The sequence below is a fragment of the Vicugna pacos genome, chromosome 14, assembly GCF_048564905.1.
Source record: "Vicugna pacos chromosome 14, VicPac4, whole genome shotgun sequence".
Taxonomy (NCBI): Eukaryota; Metazoa; Chordata; class Mammalia; order Artiodactyla; family Camelidae; genus Vicugna; species Vicugna pacos.
Window position 1 is genome coordinate 4,869,406 of NC_133000.1, and position 20,338 is coordinate 4,889,743.

The following is a 20,338-nucleotide window of genomic DNA, read 5'->3' on the forward strand; positions in this document are numbered from 1 at the left end:
ACGCATAGTGCAGTACAGACCCTGCCAGTAAGTAACGGACACTGGATCTATCTGGTGTGCAGTCACTAGTGACTTAAAAGAGCGCAGCTTTAATAACACAGTATGGTTCTAAGAAACCGTTTCCAGAAGCCTTTGCCACAGTGAGCTTTGACCCCTGGGACATCAAGCAGGACCCTTAGATTTATTCTCAGTTCCTCACTTCCTCAACCCTTTGCTGTTCCTGTTTAGTTGCTCAGCTCTTCTGTTGCCCAGACCTTGTCCAAAGGCTCAGTGTCTCCCTCACGGTCCATCTCATTCAGGACCTGACGGTGAAACAAGACAAATGGGGAAGCACTGTTTCAAGATGTGACTTCGTTCAGCACCTTTAGGGCATGTGCCAGCCCCGTGCTGGATATTAGAGACACAGCCTTGAGCCCGGTGGACACGGTCTCTGACCTCATGGAGCTTACAGCTTGGATAGAGGGGGACGTGGTCACTCTGCCTGGTCACACCACTTTTGCTTCTTTAATGTCCTGACTATGTCAAGCATGTTCCTGCCTCAGGGCCTTTGCATTGGCTGTTTCTGCCACCTGAATACTATGTGCCCAGACATCTTCATAGCTCGTTCCCTCAACTCCTTTCAGCTGGTGGTAAAACACTCCCTTGTCAGATGCCTTTCCTAGGCACCTTATCTGAAATAGCCTTCTGCCTCCTGTTCCTCTTTAACTGCCTTCCCTGTTTTGTTTCTTTATAGCACATATTAACACATGACATATTATGTGAGTCTCTAGTTGCCAATTGCTTGTCTCCTTCCACTAAAATGTAAGCTCCAGAGAACAGAGATCTTGCCTATTTTGTTCACTTCTGTATCCTGGGTACCTGGATCAGTGCCTAAGACATCATGGATGCTCAATAAATATTTATTGATAAATGAGTAAATAAAAACAAATACTTGAACATGGAGTTATAAGCTAATGAGCTAAGTGTGAAATTGGAGACACACAGGATGTTATAGGAGCCCAAGTGAAGGGCCCTCAACTCAATGTGGGGGCCCAAGCAGGGGAGGGGCAGGAGGAAGCTGGAAGGAACAGTATGTGCAAAGGCCCGGAGGTGAGAGGGAGCACGGTGCACTCAAGAGTCTGGAAGGTCTTCAGGTTGGTCGGAATGTGTCACGAAGGCCAGAGGGATCAGATCAGGGGGCAGGCTTTCTAGCCTGACACCCTCAGCCATCTCACACCCTCCTGGTGGTGAAGTAGGTAAATTACGACCAAGTAGTGACCCATGTGCTGGGATTAGATTTGAAACCACAGACCGAGGCTGGCACGGAGCGAAACAGGTGAAAACAGGAGAAGGATTTGTAGCTTGACCTTGTGTTAAAGTAAGTTAATAAATTCCGTGTATTTATCTATTCGTTAATATTCTTTAATTTATTCTTTTAATTTAGCAAATAGTTATTAACTTCCTACTCTGTGCTGGGCGCCGTCTAGTCACAGAGGTGATTAACGCAGACCGATGACGCCCTCCCTGCCGTCATCGGGCTTCCTGTCCGGTGCGGTGGAAGAAGGAAAAACCAACCAACCAGGAACACAAAGAAAGAAAATCGTGGGAAGCTGTAATAAAATCTGATGGAAATAAACCAGAAGCAAGGCGGGACGCCTCCCTGCAGCAGAACCGCGTGAACCCTGTGAGCCGCTGACTTACTCAAGAGGACCAGACGTGTGGCGCGGGGGGCTCGAAGGGGCCGAGGGAACGGTCATGGTCGCGACTCCTGTCTTTCTTCTTGGTGCCTAGGAATGCTTTGGTGAGGGCCTGACCAAAGAATCATCACTGGTGGGTTATCTGGGGGGACATCCATTTTATTCTAAAACTCCTCCTCCTTGGCATCTCATCACTGGCCGCTTCGCCTTCTAAGAGGTGCCAAGGGCCTCCCCTTCTGTCTCCAGGCCCTCCTGGGCTGTCAAAACTGTCCAGTCCGTGTTTCAATGTCACCTCTAGGCTCCTTTGCCTTCAGTTCACTGAGGGCCATGGGTGGAAATGCACCATCTTCGCAGATTGTGCAGGGCAGGGCAGCGGGTCCCCCAAAAGGTGGGGGCTCCTCTCCTGGAGTTAGATCAATGCAGGAGGTCAGCATACATCTATGGAGGACCTCCCTTTGCTGACACTGTCCTCAGCTCATCCTCCATTTCTCACTGGGTTCACTTTGTGATGAAGAGAGGGCCAGGGGGCACTTCCCGAGGTTGTGGGACCCCAGGGTGAACGGTCCCCTCCTTGGTTGTGGAATTGCTCTGCTGAGTAACCTCTCCGGCTGCAGCTGTGTCTGGGACCAGCTTCCTCCCCCACACCCCACAAAGGTGCCTCTGCCTTAGAGATGACCTTGGAAATCTCCCTCCCTTCCCCAGAACCTCTTCCGCAAGGGAGCTTCTTGCCCTCGCACCCCACCTGTCTAAATACTTTCTGCCCACGACGTGTTCCCTCCAACACACCTGCTTTGAGGCCAACATCGAGCCGACTGTTCGCTCTCTGTGCTTGGGCTGCTCTGCATACCTGTGGGCAGACAGACCAGTGAGCTTCCAAAGGTCCAGCCAGAATCTGTTTCTTTGGAACAATTATTACTCCAGGCAAATGTGAGTCCACAAAGTGAGAAAACACACACAAACACCCAGCCTAGCACTTGTCCCAGAGAAGGGACAAACCAAAGGAGTTCTCAGTAAAGAACAGATCGTTGCAGACTCTGCACTTACCTTCTGGGGGGAAGAGTGTGTGAATATGGTGTGGAAGGCGAGTCTTCTCCCCCAGCCACGCGATTGTTCATTTTCCACGGGTTTTGGGAAGAGCTTCTTAAAAAGTGAGACTTTCACGGTGGAGAACAAATTGCTGTTTCTGGCTTCACAGTTTCCTGTGGAAACAACTCCAGCCAATCCCCGTATCACCTGGACATTTCCATGGGGTTATTCCATTCTGAAAGACAAAACGAATCAAGGTAACAGAAAGGGTTTGAAGGAACGCAGACTCCCCACCATGGACAGCGTTAGAAGGAATCACACTTGGCCCTGAGCTCCTTCAGTGCTTTCAGCCTGAGGCCAATTTCTGTATAATACAATTGCTCCCTACAATTGTTCACTAATAAAAAGGCATATGGAATCATAATGTGTGATATGATCATTATGTATTTTAAAATCTATTTATAGAAAAAATATACTCCATTGCTAGCACACCAGCAGAAAGTTATATAAGTAAAGGTGCTGGGATTTGCTTGCTTGCTTGCTTTTTTCTATTTTCAAAATATTCTTTGATGTGTTTATAATAAAAAATATATACTTTACAATTTGCAATACTTTAAATTTTTTACAAAGTAATTTTTTCTGGCGTTCACTCCACATGTGTATTTAAATATTAATTTTACTACATTGTAATTAATGTAGATATTAATCAATGTATTTATATATTATATTTTAATCTATTATGTATTACATTGTACTTAATGTAATATTGATTACTGTGTTTATATATTATATTTATAATATATAAATATTAATTATATTAATTATACTACACTGGAAGAGGAAAGGTAATAAACTCTCCCAGTAACACAGACACCTTGAATGAATGAAATCGATTCCATTCTTGCCACTATGTTTATTTCTTGAGAGAGACGCAGCATCACAGAGACTGACGGTTTTTTCTCTGCCAGGCCTGAGTATTGGCATCACCTGGGGGGACCTTCAGAAAAGCACAAAGGCTTAGATTCTCATGCTGTTCTGTGGTGTGGCCTGGTTTGGGGTTTCTACGGGCTTCCCAAGGAATTCTAGTGTGGATCCAAGGTTGACAACCACCAATTTAAAGAAAAGAAAACAGGAATGAAACCCACTGAGAATTTACTGAAACAAAGCATCTAAGAGAGCGTCTTTATGAACTACAACCAAGCTCCCTCAGATCAAGAGGAAAATACAGCATTTTGGAAGTTCAAATAAAAATTACCCTAGAATTTAAAGCTGATGTTAAATGACCATGATGCCTGCTACTTAGCATGTGCCTGGCATCTTCTCCGTATCACCTCTAATCTTCATTAGAGCTCTGACAGTTAAATAGCATGATACCCATTTTAAAAGATGAGACTCAAAGAAGTCATGCAATTTGCCCAAAACACACAGCCTGCAACAGAAGGGGCTGGGAGCCGACCCACAGCTCTGATGCGGACCCGGCACTGACTTCCCACCCTACGTTACATCCACTTCCGAATAAAAGATGCAACTGTCACACAGAACAATGCACAGAGTATGATGTAACTTTCAGTAAAACAAACAGTCCTCGGTGTGCGTGCCTGGAAAAGGTCCAGGTGGATGGTCACCGCCCTGCTGACCCCTTCTGAGGAGGCAGGCCCTCACCTCTTGCTTTACATACTTTAAATATTTCTGTTGTTTGGATGTTTTTAGAAAGAGCATGGGTTACGTTTGTAACGTGCCATCTATACATGCTAACACTGAGGAAACCATCACCAGGATTTGGAGGTCAAGGGCAAGCTTCTCAAGTGTAGCCCATGGGGCAGGACTTCTGTTCTCCCACTGACATTGCTTCCCTAAACCTTTGTCCTCTTCACTATCAACCGGGATCATAGCCCTGCCTGGGGGGCCTTGGGGAGATTCTCAGTACGTACACCATCTCTACATTCTATTACCTATAAGCATTATAATACTCTATGTCGTTCTTCACACTGCAGTATCTTGAAATTTCTTCCTTATTTAAAAATCTGGCAGTCAACCTAGGGTACCTCCCGTTTCTGTGGTTGCGGAACCCTGGTCAAACTCACATAAGACTTCAATGGTGGTTCAACACATTGGAAGCTTCCAAATTCCAAATCCCTTTTCCTGGCACCAGGCCTGCCCTGACTCCACACTCTGGGAAGGCTGGTGATTTCCCATGAAGTAACACTGGGTAAGGATTAGGCCATTTTTCAAAGCTTGTTTTCTCTTTTAATCATGGGGGTGGGGGAATCAAACTTAGTCAAAACAAAACAGCAACAACATGTTGCCAGAGATGTCTGCGGGGAAAGTGGAAATAAACAAGATGCTCTCCTGGGTCTCCTGATGGCAGCTGACCGCAGCTCACTGTTTAAAAGCTGCAGGTGCCAGGCCCCGGGTTTTATCGGGCCCCATCTGTTACCCCCACGGTTCTACAAGAGCTCACTGCAAGGGACCAATGCTCACCTTGGGGTTTCTAAATGTCAGGGCAGCCCTCAGTCACCAACAGTTCCATGTTTTTGTTTTTAGTAAGAGAGAACAAATAAACCCTGCAGACTGCTTCGTCTGCAGTGTTGCTGATGACGGGGAAACTGCACATCAAGGACACGCTTTAGATGAATGGGACCTACAGGAGCCTGACATAATTCGATGAGCAGGACCTATGGAAAAGTACCTGCTTTTAAGCCCTTGTTGAAACCCTCCATTCAGCTTCTCCAATAAAAACTCCAGAATTTCACTGGTACTTCTGACATCGGGTGAAATGAACACCCGCTTCCTGGAGGAAGCTGACTTTAAGTTGAAGGGAAAGGAAAGACTGATCTGCTCCCTGCGGGAAGCAGGGAGATCCCGGTCATCACCCCAGCCCTTTCATTCGAACACATAGCCGTGGAGACCCGGGAGCAGGGCCTACCTGGGAGGAAGTTCGGGAGCAGGGCCTACCTGGGAGGAAGTTCCGAGCAGGATACGGAGGTGGCAGGAGGGGCTGGCCAGAGCGCACGCAGGGCCTGAGCTGTCCCGCTGGGCCTGAGCTGTCCCGCTGGGCCTCTGACACAAATGGGATGCGGCGTTTGGGTTACAAAGTGGTCCTGGCATTGAAGGGAGAAAACAGACGTGCTGCCTTCTCACACACGTGGGGGATGGGACCCCGGAACAAGTGATGGGGAGCGTGATGAAAAAGATCTAGGTCCCAGCAAGAGCCAGGTTAGAGGCAGCGGAGTGTTGGCGTCCCGCTCACACACCTGGAAGTCGTCCACAACGGCCCAGAAACAAAAGGCCGGTCCGTCTTCTTTTAAAGGAAGAGGAGTTGTTTATAAGAGGGGAGCGTGAGTAAAGGCGGGAGAAATGAACTTTTCGTGAATATTAGAGGGTGTTTATCAGGGTCTGACAGGGTGTGTGGGAACGGGAGGGTCTAAGAATGAGCATTCATCAGAGAAAGAGCTCAAGGCCTCCCAGCCAATTCCCAGATTAGAAAGAATGAAGCAAGAATTAGAATCAGGGGAAGTGAGGGGGTGGCCTAGGGAGGGGGAGGGGCAGCGACGACATTTGGGGAGCAGCTCCCACAGACCAGGCAGCATCCTGCACCCTTCAGCTGCCCACCTCTCTCTTCTCCATAGCCCTGAGTAGCTTCTAGAATTCTACTCTACAGAGGAGGAATTCTGAGGCTCTGAAAAGTTAAATAATATGTTCAAGCTTATGCAGCCATGAAAGGAGGTAGACATGGGGTCTCACCTCACTTCTGCCTGGAGCCAAAGTCCCTTGTTCCATCCCCTCTGCCATGCTGTCACTCAAGGTGGGGCCAGACCATGGAACACCTGGAAAAAAAAAAAAACCAGCTTGAGAAAGTTGAGAGCAATATGAAAGTACTGAATCACTCTGAATGACCCTCTCAAGAGCCGCGACGTCTTGCGAGGGCCTGGCTTGTGCCAGGCCATGCGTGTCCTACGTGACATGGAGGCTGAGTAGGAGAGTTTAATATTTTGGCATATTGTCTTTCTGGGCGTGGTGCCCCATTGCTACAGGCTGCACACCCAGACAACATTGTGTGAGGGTTGCTGCTTACCTGGAAACTCCGGGCACCAGGATTTTAACTGCAAGAGTCAGAAGGGGTCCGCCCTGTGCAGGTATCTTGCTATAATAATAGCTGGTGGCTGGCTGTGACCCAGGCCCTTGTGAAGATAAAAGGAAGCATCGAGAATGCTTGAACCCACGCTGTGAAATAAGGCCAATCTGGGTACTTCCAACTAACTTATTATTTTATGCAATCAATTGTACATTGTATGGAAAGGAGTTCTGGTGTAAATTCCCAAACTCTTCTCCCTAAAGAATAAAAAAACAAAAACAAAAATCTCTTAGCCAGAGGTGGCTAAGAGAATGTTCTGGTCTGGTCTGAAGTCCTCTCCATCTTGGGTTTTCAAGGCCTGGTGATTCTCCTAAGCATTTTCCATATTGATCTTGTCATACACCTCCAGGAAGGGCTATGTATCCACATGGGACATGCTCAAATTTCACCTTACGCACTAAATATTTGGTAATCATATTCCTAAGGAGGTTTGTTCTCTGCCACAGGCTCACTCAAATGCCCGTTACTCCTGACTGCTGTTTTGCAGGGGGTTTCTCCACCTTTACCAGGCCCCACAAGTCTGAAAACCCATTGTTCTGGCCAGTGGCATTTGAATTCTTTCCAGTTTGTGTCAGAAGAGATATTACTCAGCTTCTTTTGATGGGAAGAGTGACCTCTTAATTTGGGATCCTCCTCTGATCAAGCCCCAGGGGTGCTGGGACACTCGGTGTGTGGTCCATCACAACTCTTCAGGGATTGCAGCTCAGGGGCTTCCTCTTAACTATTTCATCCTCAGTACGGTGGGGGAATGCACACATGATGCATCAAATGCAGGAGAAAGGAGAGGGTCGTGTCCTGGCTCTGGTCTCAGCATTCCAGGCTCAGAGATGACGCGGCAGAGGGCTGACAAAGCTCCTGGCTGCCTTACACACTTCCAGGGAGCGCACCGTGTCTTCCTCATCACACAGAGCTGGGCCCTGTCAGTCCTCCGGTCAGCCTGCACTGCCCAAGACTGCCTCCCACCAGCCACCTACCCCAGCACACACCCTGGCCTCTCCTCTCTGTAAGTCACGTACCAAGATCTGTGGGACGTCTGCAGCGGAAAATAAACAGCCCCGAGACCTCACACTCCCCACCCTTCCTCACCCAGCCTGCCCTGTTGCCCAACTCCTCTGTCCCCGTGGCTGTGCCAGTGTCCTGCTGCTTCTGCAAGCCTGAAGCCTTGGTAATCTCCACTGCCTCTCGGGTTTTCATCACTCACCAGCAGCCGCCAGGGACCGCGGCTTCCTCCTCCAGAGCCCGCCTCTCCTCTGCTGGTACCTCTCCCTTCAGCACAATCCCATCTGAATCCTCTGACCAGGCCCAGCCGGCTTTGCACCTGCAACACTGTTCTTCGTAGTGACTCCCCCGATGCTCCCACCCCACCCCTCTTCCCTGAAGCCTGATCTTCAACAGCCTGTAACCACGTCTCCGGCTTGGCCATCTCTTCTCCTACACCGGGTCCCTCTGCAATCGTCTCATCAGGTCAAACAACACTGTTCTGCCCAGATCTTTCCCCAGCGGCTCATCCACTTCCTCCATCTTCCCCCGACCCTCCTTGACCAGCTCTGTTCTGCTCAAGAAGCCTTTCTGGCCCCACCCCCACCCCCAATCCACACACCTCAAGTTCACTCCCCAGCTGTGGACATGCGCCTAAGCCAGCTTGGTCCTGGGCTTCCTTCTCACCCACGGCCAAGGGTTCCCACTCCCTTCTCCCCCTCCCTCTCTCTGGATTGCAATTTGCAAAATAGGCTCAATCCACTGCACTGTCTCATCTGTCATTTCTGACCTTTCTCAGGTTTCAAGATAATCTGTTTCCTTATAAATTTTTTTGGTGGGGTGAGGGTAGGAGCAGCTATAACCGGGAGGGAAGCTTGCTCAAATTGGTCCCAGGACTCACTGTTTCGGGAAGGCAGGACAAAAGGCTCATTTCCTATTGGTCCACATGTGAATCCATCAAGGCGAAGGGCTGGAGGGCCATCCCAGCCGTGCTCAGATTCTGAAAATTAAGGCTCCATGTTCCAGTTCTTTCCATTCAGCAGCTGAAATGTTTTCTTTCCATCCGTTTTCTTCCCATGTCTACATCCACATTGAGTGTCATACTCTGCTGTTTCTAATGGTTAAGAAACGAGAAGGGAATCTTATCCAAGGGAGCAGCATGGAAGTCGAGGGTGATGTGTGTCACGTTTATAAGTGCATTTATCATTTGCTGGATCCAAAGACTGGCTGATCTTTGAGGGTCTCCTGGGGGGGTTGAGGGGTGGCTGTGGCTCACCCTGGGGACATGAAAGCTGGTGGCGGACCTATCGTGGAGTACTCATCTGCAGGAACTCTCCTGGAGGCTGACATCTTGCTTGCATCATTAGCACTAAGACCTGGCCCCACCCAACCTAAACTCTGTATGGCTTTGTCTTTCTTTTCTCCTAAGTTCCCATGAGGATGAACTAGGCCTTCTCTTCACATCCTCCAATGGCTCCCTCACCCACACAGTGCGTGTTATACCACCAACGATGATACCATGAATCAATCATGGAGGGAGATTCAGGATAACCCAAGAGCTGTTTTTCCAGACAAGATAGGTTCAGTGGGGTCAGGGGAGGGAATGGGAGGAAAGGGAGCCTGGGACCAGGCACCGATGAGCTCCTGAGATGAGGCAACATCTAGCAAAACCACAGGACAGACACATTCTGCTCTTGTCCCCCACCCCGTCACAGACATAGCAAAACGTCCCTTAATCCAGATCTAATCCTGAGAGAAGGAAAGGGAAAGAGAAACGGGAGGATCCTAGTTGACAGCAGGGTTACCCCAAAGCAACAGCGTTGAAACTGGAAGTGACTGAGTTACTGGAATTGGCAAGAGCCCGGCTTCCACCACCAGGAGGAAACGGGGCTGATGAGCTGAGCTGGCTTCATCACAAGTCTGTGGAATTCCTCCCGTCTGTACAAGGGATGTACCTGGCAGACAGCCCGCAGAAACGCATGACTTGTGAACTGGGCTCTCTGGGACGGCAGGGGCTTTAGAGGCAGCCCAGGTGGAGCCTGTCACTTCAGAGACAAGGACCCAGGACCTGAGGAGGAGGCTGGATGTGGCCAGCAGGCAGGGATCCAGCACCGGTGCCCACGCCCCGCCTCCCAGGCCAGGTTTTCCATCACTCACCACTGCCTGCCCAGCTCTGTTCTCTGCAAGCAGATGCCACACTGAGTGTAACGAGGAGGGGCAAACTGAGTTAATACAACAGCGTTGCTTTAAATGAAAGGGCTCCATAGTTCCAACCACCCGCGGGCCTGTGCATATGTGAAGGATGTGAAATCGATGTGGAGATGTGGGGCGTGGGAAGGAACATTTTAGCATCAAAATCTAGGTGGGGCAGAGTGGGGTCTGGGGAGTGGCCCAGGGTCTGGGTGACTCGGGGTCAGACGTGGGGCACTTGGAGTCACCCTCCTGCCGGGTGTGGAGCAGCAGAGCCCTGGCCAGCCACCCCTGCCGCTACAGAACTGAACGCCAGTCATGCCTCACTCAAAGGACATTCGCTCTTCCTTGCGTAGGAACGGGGTCTTCCAAAAAGTTTTACCCATTTTCACAACTATCTAACACTTTTTCACAGTTACAGAGAAGAAGCAAACCCAACTTGTCCTAACTTGTTTTGAGTATTGTCCTATTCCAGCTGCCCCTCGGCCTCGAAGCCGAGGAGAGAACGTCTTTGCGTTGGAGTAAGGAGTCACAGATGATCATTCTGCGGTGATTACGGATTCCTCTTCCCCATGTTAATGCCTCATTTCCCCCACGGAATCGACTATGTGTAGCACAGAAGCAGAGAAATGTATTTAAAAGCTTACTGTGAGTAATCTCATAAGCTTATTATGAGAACATTTATTCCCAGTGATGTGAAAGCGAATACCTCTTTACACAGCGTCTAGGTAAGTGCGCGTGATGTTCAAGCAGCACTTGCTGAATGGAAAGCATCTCGGTCATTGTAGCCACATGCCTCCATCAATCTCATTGGAGGGAATAGGTTGCAGCTTATTGTGTTCATCACGTCTGTCATCCAGGGCATGGCTGTCCTTAGAGGATAAGGCACAATGCTCAAGTGGGTGAACCCAGTTTGCTGCATCAAATTGGTTCTCGCTGGCTTTTGGGGGGGGGAGGGAAGGGGAGAGAGGCCCCTGGGGCCTTTGGCTCTGGAGCGATCATATGCTTGTGCTAATGCCCAAACAACGGCTGCAACTGAGTCCTGAGTGGTCGGGCCGGGGGCTAGGAAGTGGGGCGGACTCAGTGGTGCTGTGGATTCAAAGGGGTGAAGCTGAGGACTGGGAGCCCAGGCGGAGGCTTGCGGTGCTTTTTGCTCACAGCCCCCCAGGCGACATGACGTTTACATGGGCACTCAGCACCACTTCCTTACACGGAATGTTGAAGAGCAGCTGCGTTCTCTCAGGTTGTTTTGTGCAGGGCAGCGTCAAAGGTAACAGTAGTAACACTGACTGTGAATGCTGTGCTTATTTAGCACGTCACTCACGCACCAAGTACCGTAGGAGGAAGGTGCTGCGGACCCGCTGCAGACTGGAAGCTTTGATCCTCCCCACTCCCCAAATTCATATGCTGAAACCTGATCCCCAAGGTGCGGCGTTAGGAGGTGGGGCCTTTGGGAGGGGATTCGGTCATGAGGGTGGCGCCCTCTAAATGAGATTTGTGCCCTTATAAAGAAGAGACGCCAACAAAATAAAAATAAAAAATACAATAAATTAAAAAAAAAAAGAGTGCCCCTTCCGTCCCACAAGGACACAGCAAGAAGGCGCCATCTGTGAACCAGGAGGTGGACTCTCGCCAGACACTGACTCTGCTGGCGCCTTTGATCTCGGACTTCTCAGCCTCCAGAACTGTGAGAAATACATTTCTGTTGTTTATAAGCCATCCAGGCACCATGGTAGTTGTTACAGTGGGTGGAATGTAAAGTAAAACCCCTTTTACAGATAAGAGGTCTCTGTGTGTGGTGGACACGAACGGAAGTGGGCAGCTGAACCCTCCAGCATGTAAACTTGCTTCTTTTTATTTATAACATTGATATAATACTCACCTGGGCCTGCTAGGGAGGTGGAGCCAGCTGTGGCCCCACACACCCTGCAGGGACCACGCCGGGCTGCTTCTCTGTGGACCAGCAGGGCCAGGTCACCGTGTGCCCTCTCCTCCTGTTCCGATCACCTCGGTAACCATGCAGTTATTTGTTTACCCCTTCCCCACTGCGTACTGCACAGCGGCCAAGACCCCAGCTCTGCCACACTCACCATGGTCTCCAGTTTCTCTACGATGCCTGGCACGTGGGTGGAGGCCCTCAAAGACCCGGCTGGATCCAAGGATCTGTTCTATTCATCTGTAACACAGGTAGAACTGAGCTGACGGAATGGACAGTCTTAGCGTTCATCTTGCTTGGTTGAAATCGATGCATTCCAAATATATGAGACATTTCTAATGTCTGAAATAGTCCAAAAACAATGGTTTTCCAAAATAGCAACCTATTTGAGATGTCTATTAAAAAGGTACAATTTTCTACGCAGAATGTTGAGCACGTGACCGGCATTTTCTCATTCAGTTCTTATCACAACTCTACTTTGTCTGTCTGTCTTTCTTTCTTTCTTTCTTTCTTTCTTTCTTTCTTTCTTTCTTTCTTTCCTTTCCTTTCCTTTCTTTCTTTCCTTTCCTTTCCTTTCTTTCCTTTTCTTTCTTTCTTTCTTCCTTCCTTCCTTCCTTCCTTCCTTCCTTCCTTCCTTCCTTTCTTTCTTTCTTTCTTTCTTTCTTTCTTTCTTTCTTTCTTTCTTTCTTTCTTTCTTTCTTTCTTTCTTTCTTTCTTTCTTTCTTTCTTTCTGTTTCAGATGCACTGGCACAATACTGGGTGAATTTTAATTGGGTTAATTGGTTCAGGACACACTGTTGTTCCAGGCATGGCCCTCTTTCATTCACCTTTTATTCATTTATTCATATTTTAAATAACAAAACAAACTTGCTAATGAACTTACTGCCCAACCCAAGAGCCAGAACATGAACAATAATTTGCATCCATCTCTCTGCCCCCCCAACCCATTCTCTTGCTCTCCTCACACAACCATTATCTGGAACTTTGCATTTCCTTGTTTTTTTTGCTATTTTATGTCCCAATACTTTATTGCTTAGTTTTAGTTATATTTGGACTTCATGCGAAGGGTGGCACACTTCTGTCCACTCGGCGTTCCATTCCTTGGATTCATCCACGCTTTCACAAGGAGTTGCAGTTCGTTCATTTACCAGGCTGGGTCATTTTTCCATTCGCTCGTCTGTTGATGGGCGTTTCTGTGGCTTTCCCTTCTTCATTATGAAGGGCTGCTGCTCTTGGGTATAATGCTGATTTTACAGAGGAAGAAACTGAGGCACAGAGAAGTTAAACACCTCAACTAAGATCTCTCAGCCAGTAAGTGGCTGAACCGGGATTTGAACCTAGATCTCTCTTGCTCTAAAGTATGTGGTATTTCACTACTTTATTCTGTAGCCTCCATCAGTTTTCCTACAAGAAAAAGGTAACAGAGGTAAAGAGCACATTTTCCTTCCTCATTGTGCTGGTAGAAAATTACCCCACCCTCGCTTTGTCTGTAGAAGAAGAAAAAGTTGTAAGTTGAGTTAATTAGCCTTCCAAATAAAACCACTTACCCTCTTAGATGCAGTAGCTAGCCACTCCTCCCATTTCAAAAAGTGACATTGTTGGGTACAATATTTACCTCAGAGACTACATGTCCAAAGAGTTCGGCTTCTATGATCAGTTTAGCTTTTGGTTTGGGACCTACATTCCCTTTAAATGGAATCAATTGCACGTGCCTGTGTGTATTTTTTTTAGGCACTATATATAAAAATAGATTTTAAAAAAGCTTCTTCTGTATAGCACAGGGAACTATGTTCAATATCTTGTAATAACCATTAATGAAAAAAATGAAAACGAATATATGCATGTATATGCATGACTGGGACATTGTGCTGCACACCAGAAATCGACACATTGCAATTGATTGTACTTAAATTAAAAAAAAAGTTTTAAAGAAGAAAATGATAGAACAAACAAGTAATATGTTCATTTCTACAGCCTACTGTAATGTTCCTAGAAGCAAGCTCACTAAACTTACGTCTTCACATTAAAAATAAGGTTTTACATGGCAAACAGCTCAGTAAAATAAAAGAAGCTCTGATCATATAAACTGTAGATCACAATTTTACAACAGGAATGATCTCACTTGTTTGTGAAGGAACTTTTCAGAGAAAGCGCATAGTTATCTGGAATGTAGAAAGGTAGGAAGGAACACAGTGTGTGTCTGTGTTCATGCAGCTTGCTCTTTGAAAAACTAGTTCTCGCTGTGCTTTGGGCACTAAACCGTGTAAACTTCAAATTTGTGTCGATGTTAAATGTGGGCCAGATTGAGGTCTGATTTTTCCACAAGGTCATGTTCTCCCAGCCTGACCAGCCCCAGAAACCTCACTGACCCGGGGCTCCCACCTCTGTTTTCCTTAAGACAGACCATTCTGTGGGCAGTTTCTTCAACAGCTGTTTCTCACATCTGTTTCCAACCCTTCTGTGGATGTGGACTTGAGGCATATGGATGTTTTAACAGTTGTTTAAAAGTATAAAACAACAACAACAAAATGTTTAGATATAGAACAACTTTACAGAAAGTTTAGAAAATAGAAGGAAAAGAATCTAGCACACTCTCACCACCCTCATTCAACGCTGGCCACAGTTGTAGACGTCCTCTGCACCCTGGCCTGCGTGTGGACACGTCGTCTATACGGGTGAACAGGGGTACGTCTACGAGTCCCTCTCTGGTGTCTTAGCTTGAATTTTCCCAGAAGCAAGGTATTTACGCAAAGGTAGTTTATTTGGGAGATGCAGGCAACACCGCTGCGGTTATGGGGAATCAGTGCGGGGAAGGGAGAGCAGCCAATAAAGAGCACGTGTATTAAGTGACAGAAGTTTAATCCCCAAGGATATTTGGGGACACGGTGCAAAGCACACAGCACAAAGGGGTACTGGAGCACTCCCCCCACCTACTGCTTAAGGGCTGCTTGCGGGTGGAGAAAGGGAGCTAATTCCTCATGTGTGTGTGTGTGTGTGTGTGTCTGTGTGTGTGTGTGTCCGTCCCCACAGCTGGGGGTGCGTGGGGAAGAGCCTCCAGGTTCAGAGATGTTCCTGGCAGCTGAAACTTGGCTGGAACAACTGAGAACCCAAAGTGACACGGGCAGACCCAGAGCGCCCGCTCTCCTTTCCTGCTTACCTCGCACTAATTATGACACCTCCCTCTACTTCCTTGTTGCCGCCCAGTCTTTACCCCGATGAGATTAATTTCCACATCATATTTTATAATGGAATCATAGTTTAACGATCCCCCTAATACTGGATCTCTACATTGCTTCAAAATGGAACGAGAGAGTCGGCAACAAAGGGCTGACTCATTTCTGTGCAAGCTCTAAAAGCTGGAGTTGTGCACCACGGGGCGGCAACAGGCGTTCTTGCACACACTGAGACTCCTCCAGTCAAACGAGCCACGCTACCCCCTCAGAGGAAAACGACCGAGGATCGCGACCGGCAGCCCGGCAACCTTGCTCTGAATCGGATGCACCGTTACTTAGAGAGACACTTCAATTGCTGGGATGTGTCCATGTGATGGATGTACTTTGTTCTCCACATTTTCTCAGGTCGATATAGTTTGTATATCAACACTTTGTACCAGGGCTGTGGTACTTAGGAAGCACAACGCTATCAAAGCATTTGGTTCCAGAAAGTAACATTGAAGCAAGAGACCTAGATTTGGCTGTGCTCAGTCACCAAGTAGATGTGCCGTCCTGGGGGGGCCTCCTGCGTCCCAGGGCTGCACCTGGAAACCAAGGTGTGTGGCAGACACGCTCTGTGGCATCTCCTACAGCCATTGCCACCCTCCTCGGTCTTCCTTGAATTTTACATAGATGCCAGGTGGAGAGTCCCTGTTCTCGGGGAAATCAGTCCTGACACAGCCCCAGGGGAAAGTCGTAATTGGCTTGAGTCATTTGAAGTAATTCCTTCCTCCTTAGCCACATACGCAGTTTCCCAGCTTCCTCTGAAGTTAGGCAAGGCCGAGTTAGAATAATAATTCGTACACGACGTAACACTTCCCACATGCCACTCTTCAAGAACTTTCCGTAATATCTTAATTCATTTAATTCTTACAACAACCCTAGGGGCTTAGTGTACTGTTATCATCCTGTTTTTACCAAGGAGGAAACTGCAATAGAGAAGCGAAGTAAGTTTCCTAGGGGCACATGACCAGTAAGTGTTGGAGCAAAGACTCTCACCCAGGCCCGTCTGTCGCCAAGATCGATGCTCTTTGTCATCTGCAGGATCCAGGCTTGTCTTCATGCAACCAGGAGTCTATCTGACCCAATGCCTGAATCAGCAAAGGTTGTGCACGGCGACACTGGCTTTCCCATCACCTCTTCCTCATCACTGATGATTCCCACAGGAGTTACCGCTTGGCTTTCAGTGATCAACAATTGTAGTTTCTCTTCAGGGCCTCACAGCTAACTATAGATATTAGTCAAAATCACGTTACAGAAAGGTAGCAGGTAGGAATGCTTAATTCCCTCTTTCCCCCGCTTTTAAGGTTAGGTTGTGCAGATCAGACTGCTTGCAAAATTGTCTTCCTGGAGGAACTGTCTCACACGTGCCCCCACACACGTGCACACACTCACATGCACACCCGGGGCACCCACATCAGTGGTGCTTCAGGACAGACTTTCCTTCTCTGTGCTCTTTCCTCGACTTCCTATTTGAAGAAGCTTTTCCTCACCACCACCACCCCAATCCACTCTCAGCTCTTTAGGTTCCCAACTTCTACTTTTTCTTTAGTTTTTCTGTTGACTCTTATTTTTTGTCTGAGATACACCATCATCTTTCATGTAAAAAGGATGGGCTCTTTTCAGAGAGTGTTTACTTTCTGTCTTAGCAACTTAACACCTTTCCCAATTCCACAGGGCCTTTGGGTCCCACCTATCTTGACCCCAATCCCCAAAGTAGCAACATCACAGACGCCAGGCAGTAATGTCCTCACTGTCCACTGTCAGCGACATCGGGCTCTCTGGCAAGCACTGCTCACTCCTCATTCAAGGCCCACGGCGTGGAATTGCAGTCCTGGGGAAAAATGACTTGAGGTTTTGCTTGAAGAACAATTCTCAGTTCTTGGAGAAATCACATAGAATGACAGAGTGGCCAGAACACTCTGGAAATGGGTAAGAAAACTCCGTCTCAGTGCTCAAATGGGAGAAGGCTGAATGACAGAAACTGCAGCCTTCAGCTCAATCCACCCTGGGCATGACCGTGAGCATGCAGAAAAGATGCCCAGGAAGAGGCCCTAAGAGTCATCATGAACTCGCTGAGAACAAATCAGGCAGCACGGCCTTGCCTTCACTTCTGAGAGAGCTGGTAAATGAGAGGGGCAAGTCTTAAGCTTGGCTCTTAATATGGCCAGTGGAAGGAGGGTGGAGCAGAGTTATTTATAACTTGCCCTCCAGGGATTAGACATATATTCAGTCTCTATTAATCTGTTTCTGCCTCTTAAATATAAAAGAGAAAACTTTAACCTGGGTAATTGTTACATGTAAATGCTTAGAGGGCTGTTGTGTAGAAAAGGATTAGATCTCAGGAGGCAGAACCAGGATAAGTGTGCAAACCACAAGGAGGCTGCTCTGCACTCCATACAAGGACAAACTAACACTTAGAGCAGAGTTTCTTAAACCTGAGTCATGTACACACCCCCTGATACAGAAAAAATATTCTTGCAAATCCCCAGGGTTTACAAATATTTTCCTAAAACGTTTCTTTTTTTCAACTGAAGTATAGCAGATTTACAATATTATATTAGTTTCAGGTGTACAACATCATGATTCAATATTTTTATAGGTTACACTCCATTTAAAGTTATTACAAAACAATGGCTATATTTTCCTGTGCAGTATATTTTTGTTGCTTATTTATTTGATACAGAGTAGTTTGTATCTCTTAATCCCATGCTGCTATCTTGCGCCTCCCCTCTCCCCTCTCCCCACTGGTAATCACTAGTTTCTTCTCTATATCTGTGCGTCTGCTTCTGTTTTGTTATATACATTCATTTGTTTTGTTTTAAAGATCCACATGTAAGTGATAACACAGACTATTTGTCTTTCTCTGTCTGACATTTCACTAAGCATAATGTTCTCTAGGTCTATACAGGTTGCTCCAAACAGCAGTATTTCATTCTTTTTATGGCTGACATTCCATTGTACATATATATACACAACATGACATCTTTATCCATTCATCTGTCGATGGACACTTAGGTTGCTTCCATGTCTTGGGGATTGTAAATAATGCTGCTATGAATATTGGGATGTATGTATCTTTTCAAATTGGTGTTTTGGTTTTCTTCGAACTATACCCAGGAGTGGAATTGCTGGATTATATAGTAGTTCTGTTTTCTATTTTCCACAGTGGCTGCACAAATTTACATTCCCCCAATAATGTATGAAGGTTCCCATTTCTCCATATCCTTGCCAACATTTGCTATTTGTCGTCTTTTTGATGATGGCCATTCTGACAGGTGCGAGCTGATACCTCATCGTGGTTTAGGTTTGTATTTCTCTGATGATTATATATATTGAACGTCTTTTCATGTGACTGTTGGCCGTCTCGTATGTTTTCTTTGGAAAAATACCTATACAGGTCTTCCACCCACTTTTTAATTGGGTTGTTTGTTTAGTATTGAGTTGTATGAGCTGTTTATATATTTTGGATATTAACCTCTTATCAGTCATATCATTTACAAATATTTTCTCTAAACATTTTTTAAAAATAATTTTTTTGAAGATTTATTTAGTTTTTTGGGGGAGGTGAGAGGGAGGTTTATTTATTTATTTATTTATTTACTTTTAGAGGCAATACTGGGGATTGAACTCAGGACCTCATGCATGTTAAGCATGCGCTCTACCACTTGAGCTATACCCTACCCCCTAAATACTTCTTCACTATGGGCATACAACTAGGTATAAAGTCCTTATGCTTATGTTGATATACATTTACAAGTTAAATTAACAACTACATTTACAAATGTATAAATTAAATGCAAAAAAAATACAATGTCCACAATATTTAAATAGCCTTATTTTAATGTGAGAGATGATGTTTGCTGAAACAAAATCACTCTTTGGGACATGAATATGGTACCAGTGATGGCTTTTGTCTTGGGCAGGTATAGACCACGGCATAAATTGTGATAAATTAAACCAAACACATTTGAACCACAGACAAACCTTCATTTATGAGGCATACTATGATATCACTTTGTCCTTCAGTAAAATTGACATCATTTGTTGCTTGTTCAGTCCAACTCTGTTCTTTTCTTATTCATCCCAAAGTAGAACTAGTCTCATAAACAAAAGGGAGACTGAGAACATCTCTGGTCGTCCTCAGATAAAAAGTGGTCACTGCATCTGTCAATCCCCTAGGACATACAACACAAAGAATGAACCCTAGTGCAAAGTATGGACTTTAATTAATAATAATATATCCATATGTAGCTCATCATCTGTAACAAATGTGCTACGCTAATGTAAGACGTCAATCACAGGGAAGCTGGAGGTGGAGAAGTTGGGGTGTATGAGGCATGTCTGTACTTTTCACTCAGTTTCTATGCATGCGCCAAAACTGCTCACAAACAGAAAGTTTACTAATTTTTAAAAAGTGGCACATTCACAACTTAACTCTTTTTAGATTGTCGTCCAAATGTAAAGACAAACATTTACAGATCTTGTTTAGAATGCAGACCTCCAAGAATATGTCCGTGTGTTCCAGGTTCTCAGCATGGTTTCAGAAATGCTGAAACTAGGGGTTCAGAATGGAATGGGGTATTCTAAAAAGTTGTTAGAGCTTTCTCCAAAGCATTCCAGAAAACGTCTGGAAGGTCATCTTTCAAAGATGTTCTTCTGGGAATATTTGCTTTTGGAGAGAGGTCAGAACACATGATCTCTAATTCCAAGGTTATATAAGTCTAGTTTTTATGAAGATTTAACCCTGCATTAGTTTGCTTTTAGCTCTACTTTTCACAGACTGCAGTGGCCCAAGGCCAGAACAATAATGTGCTTGAACTTGTAGCTTTCTGAGTCTTTCTCCTAATTCCCACAGCCCTGTCCAAATAGCAACAATTTCATCTAGGCCAACCAATTGTCAATTTTTGGTCCTGGGAAAGAATAAGGAATAAGCCCCACTTCATTCCAGTGAACCCAGATCGCATTCCTTTCTGATGGTCTATCACATTCCACTCTGAGCTAAGTACTGAGTCGTACCTTGGGCTGACATCTTTGGGCAATACACTTCCTAACTGTTCGCTTAGAGAAACCCTAGCAAACCTTCCTGCTTCACTGTCCCCAGTGGGAAATACTCCCTTCCAGGAATCTGAGGATAGGATAGATCAGTAAAGGACTCGTAATTCTAAACTTATAAATAAAAAAA

The 20,338-nt window shown here is 46.4% G+C and overlaps 2 long non-coding RNA genes across 2 annotated transcripts; one reads left to right on the top strand and one right to left on the bottom strand.

The window, feature by feature from the left end:
• Positions 1–1,819: 1,819 nt before the first annotated feature.
• On the bottom strand, positions 1,820–6,535 carry LOC140685478 (uncharacterized). The gene is made up of 5 exons (XR_012058716.1): positions 6,447–6,535; positions 5,658–5,803; positions 2,721–2,937; positions 2,463–2,523; positions 1,820–2,079 (listed from the first exon to the last, which is right to left on the bottom strand). It is a non-coding gene; the product is annotated as an uncharacterized lncRNA (long non-coding RNA).
• On the top strand, positions 4,824–5,460 carry LOC140685477 (uncharacterized). Its single transcript, XR_012058715.1, has 2 exons — positions 4,824–4,911; positions 5,247–5,460. It is a non-coding gene; the product is annotated as an uncharacterized lncRNA (long non-coding RNA).
• Positions 6,536–20,338: the final 13,803 nt, after the last annotated feature.